Consider the following 14294-nt stretch of genomic DNA (forward strand, 5'->3'; position numbering starts at 1 on the left):
TGGTATCGGAGGTGGTGGAGGGGGGGGTGCTGTCGCTACTACTGTATTATTATCTTCTTTGTGTACGTATGATGCTTTCGCATTTTTAGTGTTCTGTTCCTTTCGGTTTACTACCTCAATCCACCTATGTGCTTGATGGATCCCCAATTGTAGCTGTTTTTTCGCCTGCACATCTTATGGTTGCCACCTTTTCAGATGCACAAAGTGGGACATTAGTGTTAGGGACGTGTCATTTTGCAGGGCAAAACATACCCACAGCCAGTACAAAGGACAGCAATTCACTTTTTGCCAGGAGAGCAACCTATTCTTGTAGCATTTGAGTTGCTTATTCTGCTTATTATGATATTTTGGTGTTTCAGATACGAAATAACTGTTTTATGCTACCATTAAAGAAGATATATGAAATATTTTTGTCGTATATCAGGACATTTGCCATTTGTTCAGTTTGTTTGCAGGACACAAGTGGCCAAAGAGGGACTGTCCCTCACACAGTGGGACAGGTGGTTACCCTAGAACACCTGCATCACATTTTCAGTGGTTCCAATGTTTCAGTAATGATAGTTTGTATAATATACCATCTATGTCATATTTATTGCACCATTTTGCAGAATATCTCACATTATGTGCTCTCTGCAATTGCATGTACTTCACATCACCCGTCAAACGCGGATCACACGATCTGTTTGTGCACTAATCTCCCATATCCTCTACACGACTGTTACGTCACCCTTCTCTCGTACCACATGGTATCTCCTTCCCTGTATCCACTGTAGTGTCTACTATGACTATTTACTCTACTCTGTGTTCCCCTGATCTATGTCCAAATTTAAAACTACTTGGATTGGTCTTCGACCTGCTATCACAACTGTTAACAGAAACACAATGTAGTCTGTTCCCTGATCTACAATAGAGACAAAGAGGCAAACCCTCCTTACCTGAGCCTCCTGTTTATGACTGCACGTTTTCTTCTTGGGATCCAGTTTTCCGCTTTTCAGCCACAGATCAGACAGTGGACAGCCTCTTTACACACAACAATTCAGTCGGAGGTCTTTTCACTCAAGAAGAACTATTTAGGCAAATTCTCCTGCACGCCTAACCACCCATGCACTCTGACCTGTAGCTTACCAAGGAATTCCGGATAACAAGGACCACAATGTCACATAAGTTGTTAAAACCAGACTGTAGACATCAGTAGGCTTTCCGAAGTGACAGTCAATAACACAGGAAGCTCGGGTTCACAACGTTTTAGTAGTGTACACAGGCAGGCAGTAAACTATACAGTCCAAGTATGAGAGGTTTGTCTGACTCTATACAGTAAGCAATTTCTTTATATAGTGTTTACAATCAGCTTTTGCCCACCTTACTGACGTGTTCAGTCACAGGGCATTTCCATCACTATGGTCCGCAATATTCTATACATACGAGGGTGCTGAGGTCATGCTTTTAAAATGTTTTCCCATGGGAATAACACAACCTTGCAAGGCACCTGGTCAATTACAGTGTCCTTCTGTAATTGTTGCTGTTTCAAGGACACTGGACTGTTCCGCACAATAGTCAGTTCATTTCTTAATACGTTCCTTTGTCTCTCTGGTAAGGAGTTGTACTCTATCTTTGATAGTGCTCACAAGGCCATCCTCCTCAGGGGAAGGGAGGATGTTATACATGTACATACATTTATTTTTCTGTAACCCAGCAAATAATTGATGCTGAGAGACATAACCCTGCTGAACTGGTTACTGCCAGGGTCAGAGTTCGACCACACTGCAGCTATGCTTCACCAATTACATGCATGATCATTTCTACTGCCATATTGTACAGTACAATTCAATACATTATATAGTATGTTGCTTCTAAACTGGCACTTCATATGTGTTTCTATATATATTTTTCTAACAACATCCATCCGGACGTATGCATGTTGTTCCGTCCTTTACCTTGACTTTGTGTAGTTGGCCGTCCGGAAACGCTGCTCTCCACATGTGATGTCCCACCTTCCCCTTCTGTGCCTGTGGCACCCTGTTAGGACGTCCTGTTTGGTAGGCACATGTTCCGCTATATGTGTTTGACTTCTCTGCATAGCTAATCATCGGTGCGGTGGTTCAACAACCCGACTTGTCCACATGTGTACAGTTATGTGCACCGTGGCATGTGCAAACCTATATGGTTTGGACGGATACATACCACATGTGGGATGTACACATTCTGCAGACACATTCACATGCAGCCATTTCTATATCTGTACCTGAGGTGGGTTGGTGACATGTGGGGTACATATTTGCACGCGTGGCACTGGCTAAGACAATACTTCTTACCACATTTCAGGTATGCCCATTGTGTGTAGGTGTGTAGCTGCACAGGGATGCTAGCTGGTTTGGGTGCACAGGTGTACATGGGTGGGACTTACATGCTACATTGGGGCTATTTTGTATTACATTTGCATGCATGGGTTCTGCTTCTGGATATTACACTTAGACATACGCCGTCCTGTGTATGCGACAAACACGTGGCTGGGTGTGGGACATGTTGCTCTGCACATGTTTGCCTGTGTTTAGGGTTTCTTGGTTCCTTCCTGTTGTTATGTCGACACAGCTACCCGGCTGTGTACTCTCACTACTGCTTGTGACCATTATGGTTGACACCTTTTCCAATGCCCATAGTGGGACATGTTTTGTGGAAACATCGGATTTTGCAGGACAACACATACCCACAGCAAGTGGTGTTGACAGATCTTCAGTTGTTTGCCATTATATACACTTATTCTGGTAGCGTTTGGGTTCCTTATTCGGTTTCTGATGCCATGTATGTGTTTCATATACAAAATATATGTTTTATGCTACTATTACAGGTGTATTGAGTGAATATTTTTGCACAGAAATCGCAGGTCATTTGCCATGTTTCGATTTTTGCCGGGACACAACTGTCCATTGAGGGACTGTCCAGAGCAAAGTGGGACAGCTGGTAACCCTGGTGACCATGCCCATGTCGCTACTGGGGTTGCCACCTTTTCCGATGGCCAAGGTGGGACATTTTCGGGACTCACATCAGATTTTACAGGCCGACACATACCCACAGTCACTATATAGCATACAACTTCACTTGTTTGTCTAAATGAAAGCTTATTGTTGTAGCAGTTTGGTTGCTTATTCTGTTTCTTGTGACATTTAGGTATTTTACTTACGGAAATAACCATTTCAGACAACCATTACATTACATACGGGATATCATTTTGTCCTACAATCTTAGCACATTTGCCGTTTTTAATATTTTTTATCGGGACACAACTGCCCATGGAGGGACTGCTCCTCGCAAAGTGGGACAGGAGGTAACCTTAGTCGCTACTCCTATGTCGGTGCGGCGCGCTGACATGCTGCGGTACACCTTCTCTGGGTATGCCCACTGACGGTGCATTGAAGGCGAACGGTGTTACGCGTATCCTTTGTTCCTTGGACGGGTACACTTGGGCTTCGTGGGTTGTGTTTGCTTCTCCATTTTGTTGGGACGGGTACTATGTTGCATACTCTACGTGCGTTTCATTCTGCACGGGCCCTGGCTGCTGCCATTACTATTATGGGCGGACCGTGGCAGTCAGCACATTAGGTTGCTCATCGCCTGCCAGCTTAGCCACGCCTCCGGAGGCATCTTACTTGGGCTCGCTCACGTACACTACGCACGTGTCTGTGGTTGCGGAGCGCCCTCATTACTATGCATATGGCGCTACTACGCCGACTGTTCACTGCACCGCCGGCGCAGGCCTTACACCGGCCCTGCGCCGAGCTTCATGAATCCCGGGGATTATGTATGATTTCATATATGTATTTCATAAATGTAGGTATTTTTAAGTGAAAATTTGTTAATTCTTCTACTTAAATCTTGTGAATATGACAGAATACTCTGTAAAGTTAGCCAGTCCTGTTCTGGAATTTTTTATGTTATTTTTGTTACTTGCATATCTAAAACTTTTAGTTCTTTGATGCATTGGAGCCAACAAACAAATCCTTTCTGTTCCTAGGAATTAATAATTTCTCTATATATTTTATGTGGAAAGTTCTGTGTGACTGTAAATGGTGTTAAAAGATCAAATCAGATTTTTAAATCTATATTTGCATTAATAATTTTCCTAAATGAGTCAATGTAATAATTAATCATGAGTTTTAGTGGGTTTATTTATGTTATATTGCATATTAATACATACTATGTGCCATGGCAAATTGTTTTTATCTGTTATTATAATTTTTTTTGTAAATCAAATTCATTTATTGATATTACAGTTAGTAATTCTTTCCAATTTGCGGAGTAATTTGGACTTATCCAATCTGAGATTGTTATAGATATTGATGCTTTTATATATGTTTCTATATCAGGAAAGAACAAGTACATCTCTTGGTGACTCTCCTGCAGGAGGGATCAGGGCAAAGTAGTTGCTGCATTTGGTATTGGTTGGTGAAGCAAAGAGATTGCAGCAAGGCTGGCCCCATTTTTAGAAGATCTCTTCCATAAAACTTTGATTGTGGTATCACTCGTGAGGCCATAATATTGCTCTGCTCAATTTGTCTGCAATAACGTTGGAATTCCCTGGAATGTGCATTGGTATCAGACAGTGGTTGGAAGCTGTTGCCCATTGCCAGACCCTTAGGGCTTCTTAACAGAGGGGATAACATCTGGTTCCCCCGCTTGCTTGTTTATGTACCAGACCATAGACATGTTGTCTGATTGGATTGCTATCATTCCAAGAGGGAGAGAGTCTTGGAATGCTTGCAATGCCAAAAGCACCTCACTCATCTCCAGGACATTTATGTGCAAATGAGCCTCTTGTTGATGCCAGATGCCTTGAGCTGTCTTCTCCAGATAATACTCCCCCATCTGGGAAGCGTTCATGGTCACTGTGGTTTGGGATTGAGGGGGAATAAAGTGATGGCCCTGAGATAACAGAGGGGAATGGATTCACCACTGTAGATCCTTTTTGCATGAATCTGTTATCAAGATTTTGTGTGTCATTGGAAGATCTGGAATTAACCATTGTGTGGAAAGTAACCATTGAAGGATTCTCATGTGGAGCCGAACTAGAGGAATTAGAACAAGTGAAGCTGCCATTTTTCCCAGTACTTGGAAAATCAGTTTGGCAGAAGCTCATTTCTTCCTGATCAGCATTCTTACATAATGTCGAAGGTCATCTACTCTGTCTTGTAGATGTTTTGTTGTCATAGTTGTTGTGTCCATATCTGCTCCCATGAAGATCAAGGACTGACATAGCTCTAGAGCAGATTTTTCATAATTTATGGTAATCCTTAGGGAGGAACAGAGCTGTAGAGTATAGTCCCTGGTTTGTAGCAGAAGATGCATGGTTAGGGTGGTTATGAGACAGTCATCCAGATATGGAAACACCCAGAATCCTTGACGTTTCAGGTGAGCCACCACTACTGCCATGCATATGGTGAACACTCTGGAGACTGTAGTGAGACTAAAGGGCAGAGCTCAAAACTGGAAGTGACAGGATCCTAGCCAGAAGCGCAAATGCCTTTTGGACCATCTGTCTATTAGTATATGGTAGTATGCATCCTGAAGGTCTATAGACCACATACAATTGTCTTTTTCCAAGAATGGAAGTATTGACTGCAGTGTCACCATTCAGAACTTGGTCTTTTTCACAGATTTGTTCAGACTGCTGAGATCCAAGATGGGTTTCCAGTCACATGCTTTCTATGGAACTAAAAAGAACCTTGAGTAAGTTCCAAATCCTCTCTTGTCTGCATGGACTTCTTGGATGGTTATTTTTCCTAGCAACTTTTGAATTTCTAAGGTTGCTTGCTACTTCTGACTGGGTGGAACTTCTGGAAGTGATCTGCTTGTGGGAGTGGGGAAGGAGAGGGGGATAACATATCCTCTGGATATTATGTCCTGCACCCATTTGTTATTTGTTATCTTTTGCCAGGTTTCATGGTGCAGAGACAATTGCCACCTCCCCAACTGCATCCAGAGACAAGCAATCAGGCAGTCCTTCAGGAGTGCTGAAAGAGTCTGCCAAAGAAAGATTCTCTGCAACCCTGATTCTGTGGGCCTCCCCTGCCACAAGGGTGGTGTGTTCCTTTACTGTCCCCCCTCTGCCTATAGGGGAACTTTCACAATGTATATCCTGGAAAGACCTTTGGTATATTTTGAACCACATCTTCTCACTACCTCTCTGACCTTTGGGAAGGGGTCTGGTAGATGTGGAAAAACATACTCCAACAGCAGATAAGGTCTTACCCTCCTCTTCACACCTGGTGAGTGTGTCTTTTACTTTAGGCCCAAAAAGAGAAGAGCCATCAAAAGGGGGGGGGGTTAATTAAGGAAGACTTTTAAGAGCTCCATGAAATTGCAAAGATACATCCAGGCCTGCCTCCTAAGTGAGATGCCTGAATCTGCTGGCCTACTCATTCCATCTGCTACATAATAAATGAGTCCCATGGAAGAGTTTACTACTGAATTCTGGGTGGTGAGCTGAGCAGTGACTTTATCTGCCCCAACATCAGCTGCAGCTCCTTAGAGGGAGTCTGAAAGTTCCTTCAACAGATCCCTCTGTAATCTGGTAAAGTGAGTCAAGTAGTTCAGCAACCGTAAAGCAAAGATTGCTGATGAACAAACATGCTTCCCATATCTATCCATGGTCCTAGCATCATTATTCTGAGGATGGATAGGGGAATTGGTCTCAGACAGTTCCTTTTTAGTGGCTGCTGCCATGACCATGGCATCTACTGCTACACCTTTGGTTAAGAAGGGCTTGCCCTTGGGGGCAGTGATGTACTTATTTGGCCTCCTAGGAATTGATTCTATGGAGTCTGGAGTCTTCCAAGCCTTCCAAGAGATTAAATCAATAAGCTCATTAGAAGGTGGGGGTCACCCAAGAGGTGGAATGGCGAGACCCAAATATCTTCAGGTAAACTGACTTCTCAGCTAAAGGTGCTGTGGACATCCGGTCACCTCTCTGCTTTAACATTTCCAGTTTGTCTCCAAATGAGACATCATCAGGAGGTGACGGTGAGGACACTTCTGCATCATCAAGGTCAGTATCAGATGTGAATGACTCCTCTGGGGAATCAAGGTGCTTCCTCTTGCAGGTCCTCTTCTGAGGTACTTCCTCAGTAGGATAATCTGGGGAAGTTTTAGTGGGGGGGGGTCTCTTGGTGGACATCCTGAGGCCTAGGGTCTCTATGATCCTGTGGATGGGTTACATGAGCAGGTAAAGTCACTGGCACTGAAATGCAGGGAGGAAGATCCTGGGAAAACTGTGTCTGAGACTTGAGGTGCAGTCATTACCCTCCTCATAACCTTGAAGGCAATTTGTCCTTGATCTGAAGAACACCCTGAATCTGACAAAAAAGTTGTCAGAGTTGAGAGAGCCTCCAGTGCAGAAGACAGCAGCTGCATGGCAGAAGTAGAAGCTGAACTCGCACGTACCAAAGCCCACAGAGGTAGGTTCAGATCTGGAGAGATCTGAACTGTCTCTGTGGATCCGACTGGGGAGTGTCAGCTCCTAGAGGTCTCCTGCTTTGACTGGACAGAAAGACTTAGGGCTGACATCAGATCTGAGGAACCGAGGGTCCTAGGATCTGGGACAGACACTAGCTGGGAATTGGAATCTTCCCACTCTGAATGTAGGGGTTGGATCAGAGGAGAAATAGATGATGATAGAGAGGACTTTGATGGAGCCGATGCCTTTGGGCTCAGATCCAATAACAATTTGGCCAGGGCTGGTGTCTTCAAAAGCCTCTGCACTTCCCTGCCCACATCATCATCCGACAAGCTGCTGGTAGACTGGGTAGATGAAGTGGAAGATCTATACTTTGGTAGAAAGGGAGATGGGAGCCGACAAGTAATTGGCTCCAATGATGGAGAGCGCCTCTGATGTCTAAACTCTGTTGCAGCCAATGAGGTCAGAGCAGAAGGTTCATGCTGCTCCAAAGGCCTCTCGGATCCAATGACTACTGGCTGCTCTGATGGTTCTGCAGGACCAGACTGCTTATAAAGTTTTTCTTTTGGCTCTGAAGATGACTTTGGAGTTGAAGAAGGCTTTTTTTGAGGCTTGTCTGATTTAGAAGATTTGGAAGAAACTGTGAGCTCAAGAGATATACCCTCAGAAAAAGAAGTCTTAAGATATCCTCTTAAAATCAACTTATTTTTACACTCAAAAAGAGCACTTTGGTAAAATCCATGACATATGGAGCATGAATCTTGAAGGTATAAGGGCCCTAAGCAAACACACACAAGGTATGTGCATCACTTAGGGAATTTTCTTTCCACATTTCTTACACTTTTTAAACCCTAACAGTTTACTCTCTGGTTTTTGAGATATAATCCTGAAAGGAAATTCTAATACCATAAAAACTAAATAACAGTGGGAGCTAACTAACAAATCCATGCACTCTCATGACAGAAATGTCCTCTAATTTAAACAGACGTGAATGAAGTCAAGGGATAGAGATAATATATGAAAACCTCTTTTTTTTTTTACTTAAGAAAAGAAACATCCTCTAACTTAAAGAGACATTGGAGGGGACAGAAGTGGAAAAGGGCACTCTAAGCACTAGGAAAAAAATGTCATCTATGTTAAACGGACGTCAATCAGGTAAGAAATTATAAATCACAGATACAAAAATTAAGAGAAAAAGTCAAAAAAAGTAAGCAGTAAACTGTTACTTAGTCCAGAGCTTGCTGAGAGAACCACATCTTTTGCGGAGCAGCAAACGAAACCTGAGGGAGTTAGGGAATTGCATTATGGGTAAGGTAGAATGCCCACAATCTTTGCTGAAGATTTCAAGCTTTGGCAACAGGCCAAGATGGATCTGCTGCATTGGATTTGACCCATCAGTGAGAATAAAGGCAAGACTGACAACATCACATTTATGAATGTATTTATTATGAATTTATTACCCATTTATTTATTTATGAAATTTATCTATTACAGTTGCTGCATAGTCAAAGTAAGAATTTCCCATAACTTAAAAAACTTGATGGAAAATGATTTTGAACAAGAAAAAGTGAATAGGAAAAAGTTAGGCACATACAAATGTGGGCATTGCACACAGTGCAGTTACATAGTGAACAAAGAAAATTGTTTTTTAGAAAACAGAAACATTTGGATGAATGGAAAAGAATATTGTAATTGTGACTCCAGTGGTTTAGTATATCTAGCAGTGTGTCAAGTATGTCAGTCATTTTATGTTGGAAAGACCGAACGAAAATTAAAGAGAAGGATTTATGAACACTGCTATGATATACAAACAAAAAAGGAGACTAATGCATTGTTCAAGCACCAACAGGAATGTATAAAAGCTCATTATATTTTTTGTGTTAGAAAGTATAAAAAATGATACACGAGGAGGTTTATGGGAAGAAAGTATCGAATATAGGGTACTATAGTGGCAAGTCACTTTGCAAATATAAATATATTTCTATAGTTCCCTTATTGAAAATAAGATCCGCTAAATTTTAAACAATTCTTGGGGTTTATTGTGTATTGTTTTATCACAATAATTCATTCTTACTTCAAAAATTGTCATAATTTATGTTTTTAAACTTTTTAAGGTATGCTATATGGAATATTTTAACAAAAGTTTAATTAATACATTTCTTAGCCCTGAAGGTATTCATATGCTTTGTGTTAAATTTGTTGTATACCAAGAAAAGTCACTGGGGGGGGGGGGGCTCAAATACAAGATTCAAGCAGTATTTATATTCACTTTTATAGTTAACAGAAATATTTATTTTAGCCATCTCTTAAACCAATTTTATAAGTTTTGATAAAATTTCATTGCATTTTATATAGAACATATTTATATATTTTTTATGATGAAATGAAGGTTTTTAGCATGCTTTTAACATTGTTTTCACTGCAAATACATAGCATTTTTAGAATGTTTTATAAATGTTTTATTAAATGTTATTTAAATTAATTGGCAATTAAGGATGCAAATGAATGGTATATAAGGGTCATTGACAGAAGCAGTCCACATCTGATGAAGGTTGAAATTAAAATGTACTGTTCATAGAGAGCGTTTATGTTTTGTCTTATTTTGGCTGAATAAAGTTGTGAATTTGGTAATATAGTAAAAACCACAGCAGCAATCCAGCAATTCCAAAGAAGGAAATTTATTCACCAAACAGCAGTAAAAAATCTCTAGCGCCTCGGCCAACAAGCCTTTAACAGAGTACATCAAATGGGAAAAAACTCTCAGTTTATATACACCAGTACTTAATTGAATAATAAGTTAATGACTTATATTACATTGTTAACTAAACCTTATTAAAACATAAAACTCACTTTAACACAACTATACAAAACTTTTCCAGAAGCATTCTTGATTCAAGCCCACAGGAAACATAGTATTAAATTTTAAAATCAAAAATGCTTCTTTTTTTTCTTAGCAATTGTTTGACCTGTTCATCTGTCATAAACTTTTTACATATCACATTATCTAAAATTGTAGCCTGAAAACCCTCCAAACTTCCATTATGCACCTCATTAAAATGTACAGCTACAGGACTAGATAATTTATAATTTTTAACATCCCTTATATGTTCTTTTATTCTACAAGCGAAACTTCTTTTCGTTTCCCCTATGTAGAATTTATTACAAGTACATTTGATTGAATATATGACGTTTTGGCTATTACAAGTAAAACTTTCATTAGTTTCAAAATTCTTATTATTAATTTTATCAAACTTTTGAGTAACAAAACTACAAATACTACATCTCCCACATATTACTGTACCTTTTTCTTTTATTCTTCCCATTATTTCCAGTTTTGGTCTATGAAACCTACTATGTACAATAAAATCTTTAATATTTCTTCCCCTGTTAAAAGAAAATAATAACTTCTTATACTGTAAACAATCTACTTCTTTGTTTATAATATTCCAACTGGATTTGATCATATCTATAATTTCATCAGATATTACTGAGTAAGTAGTCGTAAAATAAATATTTTTATCCTGCTCCCTTTTTTTGTTGTTGTTATACCATATCCAACCACATTTGGCTGACTTACTATTTAATACTTTATTTAAACTCTCTCTCAAATATATTTCATCATATCCTCTCTCTTTAAATCTCAAAAAACTATCTTCCAGTTCAACATTTCTATCTCTTTTATCACTACATAATCTATTAATTCTATTAAATTCTGTATATGGAATAGATTTCATGGTGTGCCCTGGGTGAAAACTTATTCGCTACATTTGGTTGCTGTGGTTTATCAAAGTTGTGAATTTGGTTTATCAGTGGCTGGCTACGTTTCCTGGGTGCCTTGGATTACTTACTGGATTATTTGGTACCTTTGGTGTATTTTGATTGCTGCATGGTCAACCTTACATATATCTGCTAAGCATTACAGTTTGAGTACTCATTCTAGGGTACAGGCTTCCTTTGGAGTCACCTTCTAAAAGGCTTACTGGCTTAGGCTGTCCAATGTCATCTTGGATTCTGTCCAGTAGTTTTCCAGTGTCCAGACAGGAAAAGAATAAATAAGTAAGCTATATACTTACCAGAACATTAGATTTATCTGGCATCTAGCCAGTAACAGGAACAACCTTCCTGTTCCAAATTGTCACTTCTGCAAGGGGCTGTAGGAATCCTAGAAGCCTGCTTTTTTCCCCTGGGTTCTGAGTTTTATAGAATTGTTTTACTGCCTTCTGTCAGGGTAGCTGGTTTTATGAAGTGGTATTACTACTTTCAGTCAGGATATGGAAGCTAGCTCTTTCTCATCACTCAAGGTAGATGACAGAGGAGAAGCTCAAGTTTGCAAGGAGTGCCATTACCAAGAGACAGGCATAAGGCAAGCAGTCCAGCAGTTCTTCCAGTGATCGGACAGAGACCAGATAAATCAAATGTCTTGGTAAGTACATAAAATGCATTCTTCTCTCCCAGTCACACCATCTTATTCCTTCAGATAGCATTCTGTGATGCTTTCTGGTAAACTCTTTCTTTTCATATTGTTCACCTTCTACTACTATTTTAAAATCCCTCACACCTTTTAAACTACTAAGTTTATTACATTTCTGAAAAATCATAGGATCTTGTTTTTTTTTTTCTTTTGACTGGCTTCATGAGGAATAACTTTAACTGTAGTTCTGCTCAATGAGACTGAAGTCCCTGAGTCTGAACCTTCAAAATAACAGTGATATGCAGTTTTTGCACTTGTCATTATAGCGAGCTGTTCCTGCACACCACGATCATAAATATACGAACTGCAAGGATGCAGTTGTTTAGAATAAGAGATGTTTTCAGTGGTTTCAGTCTCTGGTGATGAGCTAAGCGGATCTTTCTCAGACCATACAGTGTTTCAAAGTTTTGAAGTGACACTTCTTGTTAGCAATTCATTAGTGTCTCATATCCATCCTCTTCTTCCTTCTAACAGCATTAAAATAAATCTATTTCTCATTTATTCTCTAGAATCAACAGCTCTTCCTAACTCCTTTTATTTTTTTCCCATCCCACAGACAAGTGACCCTTACCCCTTAATTTTAACTTTTTTTCTTCCTCTTCTTGCCATCTCCTCTACCCTTCTAGTCTCTGATCCTTGCTTATTTTTCTTCACTGGACTTTGCCCTCTTTCTTGATACTAAATCAGCCATCCCTGTCATGGTGCTCAACTATCCAAATGTTCACAGACTACCCAGATTTTTGACTCATTCTTTTTGGACTGTTCCTCATCAAATTTCTGGTTCTCTGGCAAATCGCTGGGATGATCTGAGGATTAAAGTCACTAAATAATGTTATACATTTGAGTTTCAGATTTCAAACCCGTCAGAAAATGTATGTTAAAACAAATGCTGTTACCCTAGTAACTTTCTAAGTTTATAAGAGCAATATTTAAAATATTTCCCTATTTTGGGGCCCTTGTTGTCCCATTTTGTTTGGCTTTGTTCAGATTTGTTGTACTGAAGTTGAGAGGTATGATCTTGTATACCGTATATACATATATATATATATATATATATATATATATATATATATATATATATATATATCTGCTCTCTTGACATGCACACCCTTGTGACCCATTCATTACACAGAAAATATACTGAATACAAGCTGCAAAAATGTAACAAAATATAATAGGAACAGTAAAAGTGTATGCATGCAGTGAGTACTCCTTAAAATAGAGAAAAGTTAATTAATTTACATTTAGTCACTGCAAGACCACAGAATCATCCATCAAACATGGTAGAAGTACATACATTTAAAAATGAGTGTGACATAGTGTGCCTAAGAAAATAACAGCAAGCATTTACATCAGTTCACTGAAATAAATCAAAATTACTCTTAAATGCTTTCCTTTTTGATAAACCTTTACATATATATGTATATATACATATACACACATATGTAAACTGTTATTAAAAAAAAAAGACTGTGGGCCGGACTCATGATGGCTTGCATGGAGTCTAAGAGTAGTGTAAGACTCCATGCAGCCATCATGTCCGACGAGCGATCCACGAACAGCCTGTAGGGGCGTGTAAGAGAGCTCCTAAAACGTCTCTTACACGGACAGGGTGTGGATATGCAAATTACCTCACTTGCAGCCGAATGGCATGCAAATGAGGTAATTTTGCGATCCAGGAAGTACAAACCTGTCCGTGTAAGAGCCGTGTTATCTGCAGAAATGTACTCAGTTGACAACTGAGTACCATTCTGCAAATAGCACAATGGAGCCTTGTCAGCTCCAAATAAAGGTTGCATATGTCCCAGGAAGCATGCCAATGACCGAATATGTGACCACTGGCAACGTACCCCCATGCAAAATAAAAAAAAAATGTTTTTTTTTTTTTCGTCGATCGCCGATGTTTAAACGTAGCGCAGTGTCGCACAAACGGGCTGCGCTGTAAAAAAACAGAAAAATAAAAATTTAAAACCCACAAATGTGGGTTTTATGCAGACACCAATTTACAATGTAAGGGAATAGCAGGCTGAAAACAACATGGCCACCGAGTAGGGGTTGCTAAGGGGGGAAGCTCAGTGTAAGACATGTAACTAAGCATTAGTAGGCAATCCTATGTAAATAAGTGTTAGGATAGTGAATTGCAAATAGCAAATGAGCACATTCCCTGCAGTGTAGGAGTAGGATAAGGGGGAGTAACAGAGTAGGAGATAGGTGACATCACATGGGGTATGTATGAAAGAAATTAAGCTCATTGGAGCACAGTGGCATGTGAAAGATGTCAGTCACACATCATGGAAAGAGGTGTGTCAACAAGTAGACATGGGAAAGCCAAGAAATGGAAGGTGTACACTGTGGATAACACCAAAGTTTCTTGCT

Source organism: Protopterus annectens, chromosome 8.part0 (genome assembly GCF_019279795.1).
Source record: "Protopterus annectens isolate FY-2018-M chromosome 8.part0, PAN1.0, whole genome shotgun sequence".
In the NCBI taxonomy this organism is placed as follows: Eukaryota; Metazoa; Chordata; order Ceratodontiformes; family Protopteridae; genus Protopterus; species Protopterus annectens.